Source organism: Coturnix japonica, chromosome 11 (assembly GCF_054131305.1).
Source record: "Coturnix japonica strain WE chromosome 11, WE-NBRP24, whole genome shotgun sequence".
Classification (NCBI taxonomy): domain Eukaryota; kingdom Metazoa; phylum Chordata; class Aves; order Galliformes; family Phasianidae; genus Coturnix; species Coturnix japonica.
Window position 1 is genome coordinate 3,383,653 of NC_140673.1, and position 13,410 is coordinate 3,397,062.

At 38.2% G+C, this 13,410-nt stretch overlaps 1 long non-coding RNA gene across 10 annotated transcripts in view; it reads left to right on the forward strand.

The window, feature by feature from the left end:
• Positions 1-13,410, forward strand: part of LOC107317314 (uncharacterized) — a 94,182-nt gene that overhangs the window by 53,096 nt on the left and 27,676 nt on the right. For 6 of the 10 annotated variants that reach the window (XR_014932940.1, XR_014932938.1, XR_014932936.1 and 3 more), the window contains 5 exons: positions 5,050-5,246; positions 6,505-6,699; positions 6,814-7,094; positions 9,177-9,363; positions 10,823-10,946. This is a non-coding gene — a long non-coding RNA (uncharacterized LOC107317314). The other 4 variants (XR_014932934.1, XR_014932942.1, XR_014932939.1 and 1 more) reach the window with 2 other exon arrangements.

Sequence of the window (13,410 nt, forward strand, 5' to 3'; positions counted from 1 at the left end):
TACTGAAAATTTGGGTTCCTGTTTGGTGTGTACTGTCAGTGCTTCTTTTCCTCAGCAGCTGTAGTGAACCAGAAATGAAGTAAAACATACACACAGCTTAACTGTGAGAGGAAGAAAGAAAATAAAAGTATAACAAATTATTTCATTATCAAAGTAAAATTCTGTATGAATTTTTCTCAATATTTTGGCCAGAATGACCAGATATCCTGCTAAAGAAATTCACCAATCCTGTCTCCAGTCTCCACCGAACATTAGGGAGAATGCATGTCATGAAGGAAAATCACTGAATCATGGAAAGTACATGTCCCTCACAAAACGTGTGTGCAATGCTTTTATGACATAGAAAGACATGAACAGGGCCTGCAAGATCATGGATCCTTCTGCTTTTTGCAACATAAAAGACCTGATCTAACTTATATTTTGCTGTAGGACTGTTGGGTAATAAGGTGGGAGAGAATTAACTCTTGGTTTATATGAATGCTCTTAATTAATTGTTCTTGGTACTATATGGGCTCATCTGCTCACTACCTCGCTGTGTCCCAAGGCTGATGGCTTAGTCTGTCAGGAGGAAGACAGAAGGTTCTGACAAGTCATGGATTTTGGTATGTTTTCTAACAAGCTCTACCTAGTTCCTCCTCCATGGATCTACAGATTCACCTTATATCCAAATCTACTCTAAATCCCGTGCTTTACATACCATGGATACATGTCCATTCTTCTCCTTGTCACATTTAAAACTGGTTTTTCTCAGTTCCAGGGGTTGCATTCCTTTGGTAGAGCAGTAAATAACCATTGATGACATCGTTTTTAGGCCTGGAGCATCACATGCAGCCCCGTAGTTATGTTTACAAGTCAATTCTACATGGGATAAATGCTTGTTATTGGTACGTGTTAGTTATAAATAATTGTAAACAGTAGTATATCATGCTATGTGTACAAGCTAGGCAAAAGAAATACCTTATTCTGTACGTAGTCTGTTATTTCATTGACTGTGATTTAAGTGATTTAATTATGCATGTTGATAGAGCTTTCTGTTGAGTAAATGCAGGAGGTAATAGTGCTGAGAACAGTGCTTCCTCCAGCAGCCACTACTGCTCTTTTATTTTAGAAATAACTGCATTTGTACATGAACTTATTACATCGTTGTAACTTCAAAAGTTCATGTAGATGTTTGGAATGGGTGATTTTCTTTGTATCTTCAAAGTACATTAAAAAAAATCCAATTTGGAATGTCCACATGTTCTATCTGTATTATAACTGAAGTGTTTCTTTCATTTTAAGGACTTTCACTATATGGCTGTGAGCAAAAGCACACAGATTATTTGAATTTTTAAGATTCCTCACTTAAAATTACATTTTTCTTTGCATTTTCTTTTCTACAGTTTGACTTGTCTGTGATAATTTCCTTTATTCCTGTAGGAATAGTGCTTGCAGGGATCTCAGAGCAAATAAGCTAGGCCATGAAAAATCTTAAAAACATCAACTTTGAATGGCAAAGCCCATGATTTCATGTGCCAGGTAGATTACGTCAGTCTTTCTTCTCATATCCACCGACACAGCTGTGTTATCGGGCAGGACCAGCCTTTGGCGAAGCCATGCTGGTTCTCCCATATCCCCCATTTCTCTTATGTGAACCTTAGCAGAGCTCCCAGGGAGATCTGCTCCATGATCTTCCCTGACAACAAGGTGAGGCTGACAGGTTGGTAGTTCCCAGGATCAGCCTTTCTAAAATGCATTTCTCTAAAATGGGTACAACATTGCCTTTCTTCCAGCACCAGGGACTTCACCGGAGGAAATACGTGGCCATTCAGGCCTTCACTCTTACTCTCCTCTCCCTTTCTTCTCCCTCTCCTGTCCCTTTTCTTTTTTTTTTCTTTTTTATTCTTGAGTCTATTCATTAAGATTTGTAGAAAGCAGATGCAGTTCTGTTTAATGCATGCAGACTTCATTTCTTATTGAACTATTTGCATTACTTTGAATTTTGAAAAGCTTAAGCTGTTAATGGATTTTGGATGGAATGATAAAAAGAATCTCAGACTCTTCGCTATTTCCTAGTAATTACTAATTCTGCTTCCAGAAGGAGGTTTAATGCTTATCCCTAAAATTAACCATGCATGCCTTTTAGAATGTGTATTTAAAGGAACTCCTGCTGCTATGGTAGGATTTTATATTGTAGAATTCTTGTAAACATGCAGGAATTAACTTGTACATCTGCTTTGTGAGGTATAAATTTTTTGTTATATACCCATACATGTACGTGTGCCATCCATCAGCTCAGAGCATGTGTCTTCCCTACACTTTTATCTGGCTAATAATTCAGCCATATACAGTCGTAGCCTTTAACAGAACCATGACTTTGGTCCTTAAATGCTATAGAGTTTTAGGTTTGCATAAAGTCCAAAGTTGTCTTTTAGTTGTTGTGTACTATACCCTTATCCCTAGTTTCTCTCAATCCAAAGACATCAGCAGACATTACCATGAGCAATGGCTAAGCATAGATTATTTGACTTTACACTGGAGTGGGCTGGGAGAACTTCTATTGCAAGGGAAAAATTAATAGGTAACAACAGAAAGCTAAAGCCTATCTGTAGAACAGACAATCCTTATTTAGTTATAACTACTGAGTGATCTCCTGTAGGAAAGAAGAAGAAAGGCACCAATGATCTGAACTGAGATGAGGCAGCTTACTGCTGAGCTGCCAAGCCCTGGAGCACCCTCACCGTGTCACAGGTGCCTGTGGTTGAGGACAGATCACACACATGGATATGTTCCCTTTTGCTCGTAACAGGATTTGTACATGTAACATAACAAGTTTCTATTTCCCTGTCTGTAGTACTCACAAATTCTTAGTAAACTAATTTAAATTTCTAATCTAGTAGAAAACTATACCAGGAAAACAAAAAAAAGAAGAAAGCAAAATAATGTATTCCACTGATTTAATACAGAGTCAGATGTAAACAAAACCTGGTGGCAGCAGGACTCGTGCTGAAGCAAGCAGAATGAAAGGGGAAAAAACTTGGGATAAAACAGCTTCATCTGAAGGAGAATTTAAACTTGTCACTGCTAAGCAGTGTTTATTTGTGATGGAGCGATGGTCTGGTGTAGCCAACAGGATGGTGTGACAGCATTACAGTTAAAGCTGTCTGGGAGCAGGAATGTCAGAAAAACTCTATATGAAGTGTGCAAAGGTTAATTTCTGATGAGATGCTAGTATCTTGTAACTATCATGGGAAGGGAGCCCTTTGAGATTACTTTTGGTAGACAGAACTGGCACTAGGGGTTGCACGGGGCACCAGGTTAGGGTGCCTGATGCAGATGCTCATACGATGAGTGCTGACATTGCCATATGGGGTGTAATATCCCTGTGGCCAGCATAGAATAGCTATCCTGATTCTGTCCACTCCCAACTCCTGGCGCCCCTTCAGCAGACAGGACAGGATGAGAAGCTGAAAAACTCTGAGCAGCAACAACTAAAACATCAGTGTGTTATTGACATTGGTTCTTTCTCCTGGAGACAAAACACAGCAGCACACCACACACTATAAAGAAAATCAGCTCTGACCCAGCTGAAATCATAACGTCAGTACATTGCTCAGTAAATGCCTTTACATTTAAGGACAAGCATGTTTTATATTCCCCAACACAGCCTTGTCATGTGATTATGAACTCATAAATTAGAGATGCTAAGTACTGGCTGATGACAAACAATTTTGTGAACTGTGTGAATGATTATTAAATTGGACATAGTAAAATCATTAGAATAATAACGCACTAAAAAAAAAAAAAGAAAAAAGAAAAGAAAAAAAGAAAAAAGAGATATTCATGGTCTTAATTTCACTCTTGTTTTCCTGTATTTTGCTTTTCCATTGGTCACAATACGAAAACTCAAGGATTTAAATGCATCCTTACTGATAGACAATTTGCTTTATAGGAGTAGTAAAAATATAAGAATATATAGGAAATACAGAGGAATACATAAAAAATACTAGGAGCTGATTTATACTCTGTATTATTCAATAGACTTACACTGTTTTATTATCCTTTACATAATAACTGTTATCAAATCAGGGAATACAAAAATTCTTCCTCTGCAATAAGGGTGGCTTAGCATAAGCAAAATCCTAGCAGGAAAATCTATTAGCAAAGCACAGTTATTGTAATAAACTAGATGCTCATTTCTCACTATCTAAATAGGCTTTCCAACAGCCACATATGGTCATTTCTTTTGATTCTAATATCGTGTCTCTCTCAGTTGTTCCTGGGGGTCACTTTAATACAGGTAACTGAACTACAGTTAATCCTGCATATGTTGTTCTAGGTTAGTTGCTTACTAACCTAACAGGCATGTTGCATGCCTGTCCTCGTTTACTTGTGCTATGGCTGCCTTTCACTCACTGTCACATACTCAACTCCATGTGATCATTTGGTAAGTCTTGCATGAGTATATCATATTTATTACTCACTAAGCAGCTACAGAATAACGTGACATCTAATAAACCCAATTCCTTTAAAAACCCCACTGTGCTCTTTATTAGCTGGTGCTGCTCCATGGGCAGTAATAGGATGGTTTCAAAGAAAATAAGAATTTTATCTTTAGAAATGGGGTGGTGGTTTACTATATTGAATGGTGCTTTTTTTTTTATTGTTGTTGTTTGTGTTGGTTGGCACGCTGAGTTTTTTCTTTTTGGAGGGGACAGCAATGAAAGGCAGACACCTAAACCGAATGAAACATCTGCTTTGCCTGCTACATTCCTGCGAAGGGCAATACTGCATTGCTTTAGCTGAGCCAAAAGCTAAAACTGAGATCTGTTCAGTGCTTAGAGGATAAAGCAGATGTAATCTCAGTGAAGTTCCCCACATCTGGTGTCAACATCCTGGTAAAGATACTGTGAGAGGAAGTTAGAAGTTAATTTTAGGATGAATTTCACACTCAATGACATCTGGATCATGTTGCTTCACTGTTGCTAACTGAGACTTCAACTTCTTTTTTCTATCATCAATTAGTTGAAAGCATTTCTGAAGTTAAATGTTCCTCTCACTTTTTCACAGAGACCTTAAAGTGTGCTGAGGTGTTGGTGAAGAAAAGTCAACTTTTTTAGTGCCTCAGATACTGTAAAATGCCTTTTTTCAGGGACCAGTTTAACGTGAACTGTGGCTGTAAGCAGAACAGAGATGAAATGTACTGGAATTTCTTACAGTCAGAAATGGAAGTCTGGTGTGCCTCCGAAAGAGGACACAGCTGCAAGGTAATTAAAAGCTAGAAAGAAAACTGTATTTGCTTTTGCAAATTTTCTTTTACTCTTCAGAATGCTTATAGGAATCTTATCAAAGGCAAAATACATTAAGTCATCATTAGTATTACAGCGACAGCTGCTCAAACATGTCATTCACCTTCTTTCCATGGAGACTGAAGAGCGACATTCCCAAATGGCTGAGCTTTGAGCTACACTGCTTCTGGGGGTGTGACTGACAGCAAAGACGCACTGAAGGAAAACTTAGTTCAAGAGCAGCGAGGCTTTCATTGTGTTAATGTCAGTAATATTTGGAGGGCAGTCATTTCTTTTTATGGCTCTATAGAAAAGTTTGCTGTCTGATGTAGGAAGCAGAACGATGCTGGTTGTTGCCAGCAGTGCTCTGAAGGGTAACTGGTAACATCCTAAATGAGTTTGTCTACTTTCTGTCTTACAAATGGGGAAGCAAAATGTTTCTAAGTCTGTCCCTAGAATGTTCAGTGTTGCCCTAATAATGCATCATGCTGAGTTACCCCATTCATTGTGTTCAGCTGACTAAACTGAGACACAAAACTTGGTAACAGTCAATCATAAATTGGTAGCTATTCAAAACAAAGCAAAGCAAAAAGTTTAGGCTGATTTCCCCTGAAACTCAAGCTATTATATTTCACCAAGTTATCCACAAGAATTCGGTACTTCCAATATTGGACATCAAACATAACTGATTCTTAAGTCTTTAATTCTAAAAAATATTTTTGTTGTTTTTTCTTTCTTTTTCCCCCAAAGTTCTCAATGACAACGAAGTATTAGACTTTTAGCCATTGATTTTAATACTGAAAAAAAAAATGCAGTCCCTAGCTATGTAGGTGAGCATTACTAAGACTAATAAACTGCAGTGAAGCTTGAACTGCTCCCAGATCTCAGTAGGGGGACTGTTTCAACAGTTAATAAAACCTAAAAGAAAAAAAGATTTATTTTTTTTTTTAATTCTTGCCCTATTTTTAATCAAGAAATAACAAATAGCAATTCTACAGATGCTGAACAGAAAAGAGCAACCCGTGCTGCTCCCCCAAAGATGAAAAAGGAATCAAGTTTGATGGATGTTGTTTGCATCTCCCTAACAGCCCGAAAGGCATCTCATAGTGTTGTGATAAGAAAATATTTCCTTGTAAAGAGATATTAACATCTGGGTTTTTTTCAATAGTTTAGTCACTGCATGTTTTCTCTGACAAAGACGGCAGAAGCAATAAATGCTTTTGACCTCTCTAACAAGGTCTCGCACACGTACATGCCTCGAGAAAAAGTTGAGAAGCAGAGGAGCTACCAGCAGTGGAGGAGGATCTGTGCAGGCTGAGATCTTTTCAGGAGCCCACACAAGTCTCTGAGGCCAGATGGGCTGCATCCGAGCACTGCAAGAAAGATTGCTCTGATGGTACAGAGAATGAAGCTCCAAGATGTCTAGAGAAAGGTACACCTGTCTCAGAAAAGAACAGAGGAGTGATCTAATGTAATGTAATGTAATGTAATGTAATGTAATGATCTAAGTACAACCTACTTGTCCTTGCCTCGGTCTGCTGGGCAGTCTATGAACACAGCTTGCTTCTGGCACATGAAGCAAGGACCAGGATGTAGGAATGAGCCAAGAGGTATCTCATGAAATCTGAAACAAGCTGATGATTGACTGGCTGGGAAGTTCGCTGAAAAGGGCCTGAGGGCTCCTGGCAGATACTGACTAAACATGTGGTTGTGGTGTGCTCCAGCAGCAGGGAAAATCAACAGTACTTGGGGCTGTATGAACACTGGCATTGGCACTAAACTGGAAGAGTGCATCCACTTTTGCCCTTGCTCCCTGCAAGAAAAAAAGTAAGTAGCAGGAAAATCAAACATTGGAACAAATAGTAGTAAATACTGTGACTGGTGTATTGGGTGTCAGTGGCAACGGTTCATTCTCTTTTGCCCAAGATAACTGGACATTGGGATTTAACCCAGCAGGCAGTAAAAGCACCTCTCGGTGGGAAGAGGGTAAGAATCAGGGGGAAAAAATAGAACTTATGGGTTACTAACAAGGAAATGAAGAAAAAAATAATAGTAAGGATAATTTTATATACTCACAAGTGATGCACAAGCAATTGCTCATCTCCTGCTGAGCAGTGCCTAGCCAGTCCCTGAGCAGTGGCTACCCCTCACAGCAACTCCTGTAAGCTTTATAGTTTTTTCACATGATGCCATATGGGGTGGTGCATCCCTGTGGGCTGCTTAGAATAACTGTCCAGGTTCAGTCCACTCCTATTTGCATTCCTCTTTCAGTACTTACCAAGAGCCCTTTCAGTCTAACAGTCGTGTCTCCTCAGATATCCAAGAGCAGAAAATTACCATAGGATCAGATTGTCTGTGTAACTTCATCAGAAATATGCCTGATATTTTTTTAATATATTTGGAAGAACTTAATCAAATTTTGGGGTGATGTGAACTCTAATAAAATTACCATCGATCGGTATAACATAATGCATACTTGCTGTTGCCATTAGGTTACAAGAGATGTAAAGTCCTGTTGATTATTCTCATCTGGTATAAGATAATATGGTTGTGTTTTACCAGATGTTCCATTTGAGTTTCTGTTCATTCTTTCATTTTTTGGTGTTTCATTGCAGTGACTTTTTGTTTCACTTCTTCTTCATACAGCACTGCTCTGAGGAGCACTACAAAATAATGATGTTTTCCAGGACGTATCTTTGAAGCATGATCGTTTTTACTTTCAGTGATTTGTCAGCTAAAAGGGTCTCTTTTATCAGTGATGCGAATGATTGGTGGGATGTTAAGGTATAACTGCTTACATCCATGGGACGGCAGGGTCACAAGAAGACTTAAACTGTTGCAGCTGTAAAGAAGAAGTTAATGCTTTTGTTCATAGACAAGATGGTTGTACTACACGTAGGATAGAGCCTCCTTAGAGGCTTCTGTTTTCTCCCCACTCAACTGATACTTTGTTCTCTATTCCTGTCCACAATTTCGTAGGTAAAAGCTTGCTAAAGTCATATTCTTTTGCTACAGCCAGACGGAAAAACATATATAGGAATTAATTCATGTTATTATTTCTGTCAGAAATTCTCTAAGATCTCCTTGAGTATGTTCTGTGCATCTCATCTCATCTACAGTTATGCAGTACTACATGAAGGCTACCTTGAATTTGGTTTAGATCATTAGTGTCATCTGCAAAAAATACATATTGGTCAGTAATATACTTCTTTATTCCTCAGTGTAAATCATTTCCAACAGTGAGCCTTCTTTCCAACAGTGAGCCTTCTCATGAGACTGCATGATGTGAGAAGGGATAGATCTTTCTTCTCAGAGGAAAGCAGCATTACTCTGAAGAAAATGAATAGCACAACAACTGTGTATGTCATTTTCCTCTTGAATGGAGAGGCAATATGCTATGGTGCTGTGTAAAATAGCACCGACCATTCTCCGACTGCAGTGGTGAAAACTGATGTTTATTAATCCACTTGTTCTACAGAAATGTGTGTCTCATTAAATTAGGCAAAATCTAAGTAGTTGCAGTTAGTTAAAAAGAGTGACCCAAGGAGGACCAGGACATACAAATATAACTGAATGAGTGTGTCCCACGGGAGGTGTGACTTCCAGTGAAATTAGGAGAGAGACAATTGGATTTTTTAAAAGGACTGTTGGCGTGCAGTGGTCACAGGCAATGGAATTAATCAGAGAATCTCACAGAATACAGGAATATTAACCAGTGGAACTTCACAGAATGGCGATGAATACACATAGGAAATTAAGCTGTCTAAAATATTAATAGTCTTATATACTAGAGCTGGTCCAAATGTAGTGCCTCCTGTTTTATGACTTTGGAGGCAGATGTTGGTGCTATGGCAGCAAAGTCTGAACCTTCCCACCAATATTCCATTATGTTTTGTTGCTATGTGACAGATGGCAGCAGTTGGGCAGCCTGACAGTATGGCACTTGGTGTCAAAGTGCACATGAAGCAAAGGTGTGGAACCAAGTTCCTTCATTCAGAAGAAAATGGTGCTCATTGGCATTCATCAACATCATCAACATTTGCTGAATGTCTGTGGAGACCAAGCAGGGGATGTGAACACAGTGAGCTGGTGAGAGGTGCGTTTCAGCAGCTGTGGCAACAACAGCGGGTCACTCAGACTGACGCTTATTAAAACTACAGATTGCAGCACGCGGGGTCTTGTTTGTCACTGGTGAAAAAGCATGGCTGCTGGTGGTGACTGTGCTGGAAAATAGTGTTTACTAGCTGAGAATTTATCAAATGGAGTCATTCTGGTCTTTATATCTAGTGTAGTTTCCATGGAAATAAATGGGAGACATTACTTCCAGAGCAACCTACATATGTATTACAAAGTTATCAGCTATACTAGAAGTTGGGTAAGAATAGATTGATTTCTAACAGTGCAAACATAAGCCATAATTGAGCACTACAATTTTTTGTTGTTCTTGCACAAAAAAAAAAAAAAAAAAAAAAAGAATGACTGTGAATCAGGAAACAGAAATCACCATAAAATACACACATAAAAAACCTTTTTCCTCTAAGAGATTATTTCCACAGAAAATATTGTAGACTGCTTCTCTCAGCATCTGAGGAGAGCATCACTGTTATATTCGTACCTCAGCATGGTCAGTTCTTCAGGCTTAATATATAGTTCTTGCAATTTGACAAGTTGGTTATTTCCACTTTAAAGCCATGAAACTGATTCATTTTTCTTTATAAACTAAAGTACAGGAAGTATATTTGAAGATCAGCACTAAAAATGGTCCTAGTTTAACTTCTGCTTATTTATTTGGTTCCTTATCACTCAGAGTGAATGTAATAGCAGGTGTTTTTCTGATTTCACATGAAGAGGAGCACATCCACTTGTTTTCTTGTCTGGATCAGTCTCTGACAGTGCAGTGAGATAGGATCTGTTTCCAGTATCTTACCAGGAGTGGGAACAGACAAGATGGCAACCAAAATGTGGTTGATGAGGAGACTTTTCAATAGAAGGGCTTTTAATTTGAAAACATAATGTACTGAACTTCTGTTCTGGGGGAGATAATATTAACTTCGTCATATAAAACAGGAAAAAAATCTAAAGAAGTGCCCATTTCTTTTCAGTCTTCTTTTTGTATTGCTTTCCTTTTAGATAGCTTATCAATATTAAAAATGTGTATCTGCACAGATGGTATTTGCAAATCCGATACAAGAAAAAGCTGAAATAATCTCAAAAAACAAAACCCAACACCATTTGTCGTGCAGAATAAGGATGAGATTTTTGATGGTACCAGATCAGAGTAGCTACTGAATTTCAAAGGAAATCACATTGGTGTCCTTGGAAATCATAGGTGGCCGGGTTTCATATTAAATGAAATCTGTTTTCACAACAGTTTTTTTATGTACATTTGTTTTTTTCTGGTCAGAAGCATCTCTTCAGTTTTATTTTATTTGGTTTTGTTTTCACAGGTTTTGCTATTTCCATTTTTTAGTTTGATTAACTTTATCATTTTGGTTGTCTCGGTAACGTAAGCTGGAGGATGTTGTCATTTCACTTGCTGTCTTTTTCTATTGCAGGTGCATACAGTTACTGTGGTAATCAGAGGATATAAAAACTGAGTATTATGGAAGCAACATCAAATTCCTTTCCTCTGCTGTATCTGTTCCCTGTTCTGTTTTGTAGTGACTTACGCATTACCAGGTGAGTGCATTAATTGGGCCAGAATTCTGGCTCTTCACTCAACTCTGAAATCCAGTTTCACTGCAAGGTAACTTCCGTTTTATATAAAAGAAATGAAAAATCCTTTTTGTTTTGCACCTGTAAGATATGGAATCAAATTACCATTAGCTTTTCTCTAGGCTCTAATTTTGATTCCTGTGATGTAACAAACCTCATGTTAATTCACTTTCAAGTGAGGGCTGTCACATTAGCCAGAATCAGATGGTGTGAAGCTGTTTTATTTTCACCCAGGTGAAACTGTCACTTAACATAACTGTAGGGTGAATTTCAGATATTACAGATGCTCCATCTGCTTGGGTATTATTAGATTTCTGACAATTATGTTTAGAAAGAAGATTGTAGGTCATGGGAGGAGGATGAAGTGAAAACAAAGTCCTTGTATATGCAAGAAGCAGAGGACAAATGATTCTTAATTATAGGTTATTTTATTAATTCTCTACAGTGAGAGGAGTGAAGGACTTGTAAGAGTTTGGCTGTTTGTTTTCTTACTGCAGTGTGAAATGATTTAGGTAGGGGTGACAGGTCTGTGTAATTGCAGGTTCGTGGGGAGAGAGGGATGCAGGAAATGCTGTCTGTATCCCGACAAACCGAGACACTGAGATATATGCCAGTGTGTATTTCTGTAATTGTAGTTATGCTGGAAATCAAATCAGTCATATTCTATTTATATATACAGATATTTTACAAGTAGTAAAATGTCTGTTAACCTTTCAAAGAAACCAGCGCACCACAGATAGAAAATGATGATTAACATGATTGTTTCATGACAAGTTTTAATGTAGTGAATACAGATCTTCCTGAACACATTGCTAACAAATATGATGGGTAATTAATAAATTGCAACAGCTGAATAAACTCATAGATATATATATATACATGTATTTACTATCCCACACACAGTTAAAGTAAGTTAAATCTAAGTTGAGTTGTTTTTAATATTTAATAAAATCTCATCAGATGTTTTATATGAGAAGTTTGGATTTTCATGATCAGTTTCAAAGCCTGTTAAAAGGATTCATTCATTAATTCTTGTTTTTTCCATTGGCTTAAGTTCAGATTATCTGAACCCTTTCCTTTCTACAAATACAAACTTTTTGGACTGGAAGTACAGGCAAGAATGGCCTGCATACTTGACACAGGTTAAAATGGCCTCACAGAGTTCCTATGGGATGTAATAACCGTATTTGTGGCTATTCCTTCTGGCTGAGTTAAGAAAACTCTTTTGTATCTCGTAGCAGGCAGAGCAAAGATTGGCTGCCATCAGAGATAAAGCATCTATTACCACTGCTTTCTAGACTTCCGAGTTTCAAGAAACAGTTTCTCAGGAGCTGACTTCTGTTGACTCTGTTGTTGGGGGAGACTTTTGGAGACTTCCCCTTTTGTCAGTGCAGATAAGAAGATTTTTCAGGAATATTCTTCTAGATTAGAGAATATATTATCTTCAACTGAGAGCTGTTCAGAGCATTTTGCACTTTTTCAGCTGGTGTTTGGGGATCATCTCTCTTACAGGGAGCAGAAACTCCCACAGTGCAACAAACAGTTGTTGAGAATGATCCAGAAACTCTGCTTGAGTAGTTAGGGTAGGATGGCTGAGTTGTGGTTGGACCCGATGATCTTTATGATCTGTTCCAACCTGAGCAATTCTATGATTCTGTGATTCAACAAGGGTGGTATCCAGCTAACAAAGTAGAAAAAGAGCATTGTTACTGATGGACTTGGTAGCCAAAACTTTGAACTGCCTTTGTCTGGGGAAGAATTCTCACAGCCTAAAGTGATGTGAAAGTGTGGGGGACAGTGTGAAGAGAATCTATCTCACAATTGTCCCAGCAAAGCAACACGTTCTGTTCATGAACCTTGAGTGTAACACCAGGAGCTTGGCAGTCAGTTGGATTTTGTCATCTCCAGGGACTTTTCTAGCCAAAATGATGTCACAACATTAAGGCGTGGGATAAATGAAAATTTAAGAGATCTAATCTGTTGAACATTAAATTTATCTCCAGGTTTAAAAGCTAAATTTGTATATAACATATCCATTCATTTGTTGAAACAAGTTTTATATGGACATACTTATGCTTAGAGATAAAATGTACCTACTAGGTAATTAGAGATTGTTGTGATGAGGATATTCAGAAAGAAATCAAAGTAGATCTAAACTGAAAAATAAGACTTCAGTTCTTTGTCATTACACATTTTCATCAGTGTGTATTCAGAGGAGACAGGGAGCTTTTCCTCACTTAGTTAAGAGAACATGAAGACTGATGCTGTGCTTTTCTTGACCGAGGGCTGCTGCAGTTCAGGGTGGTTCTAGTTGCTGAAGTTGGGCTCTTTGATGACGGAATTCAAAACTGAATCAAACATCTTCTTTCCTCGCTTTTCTATCAGTTTGAGATGACCTCCTTCACAAGATGATTCAGGCTTTGAACAG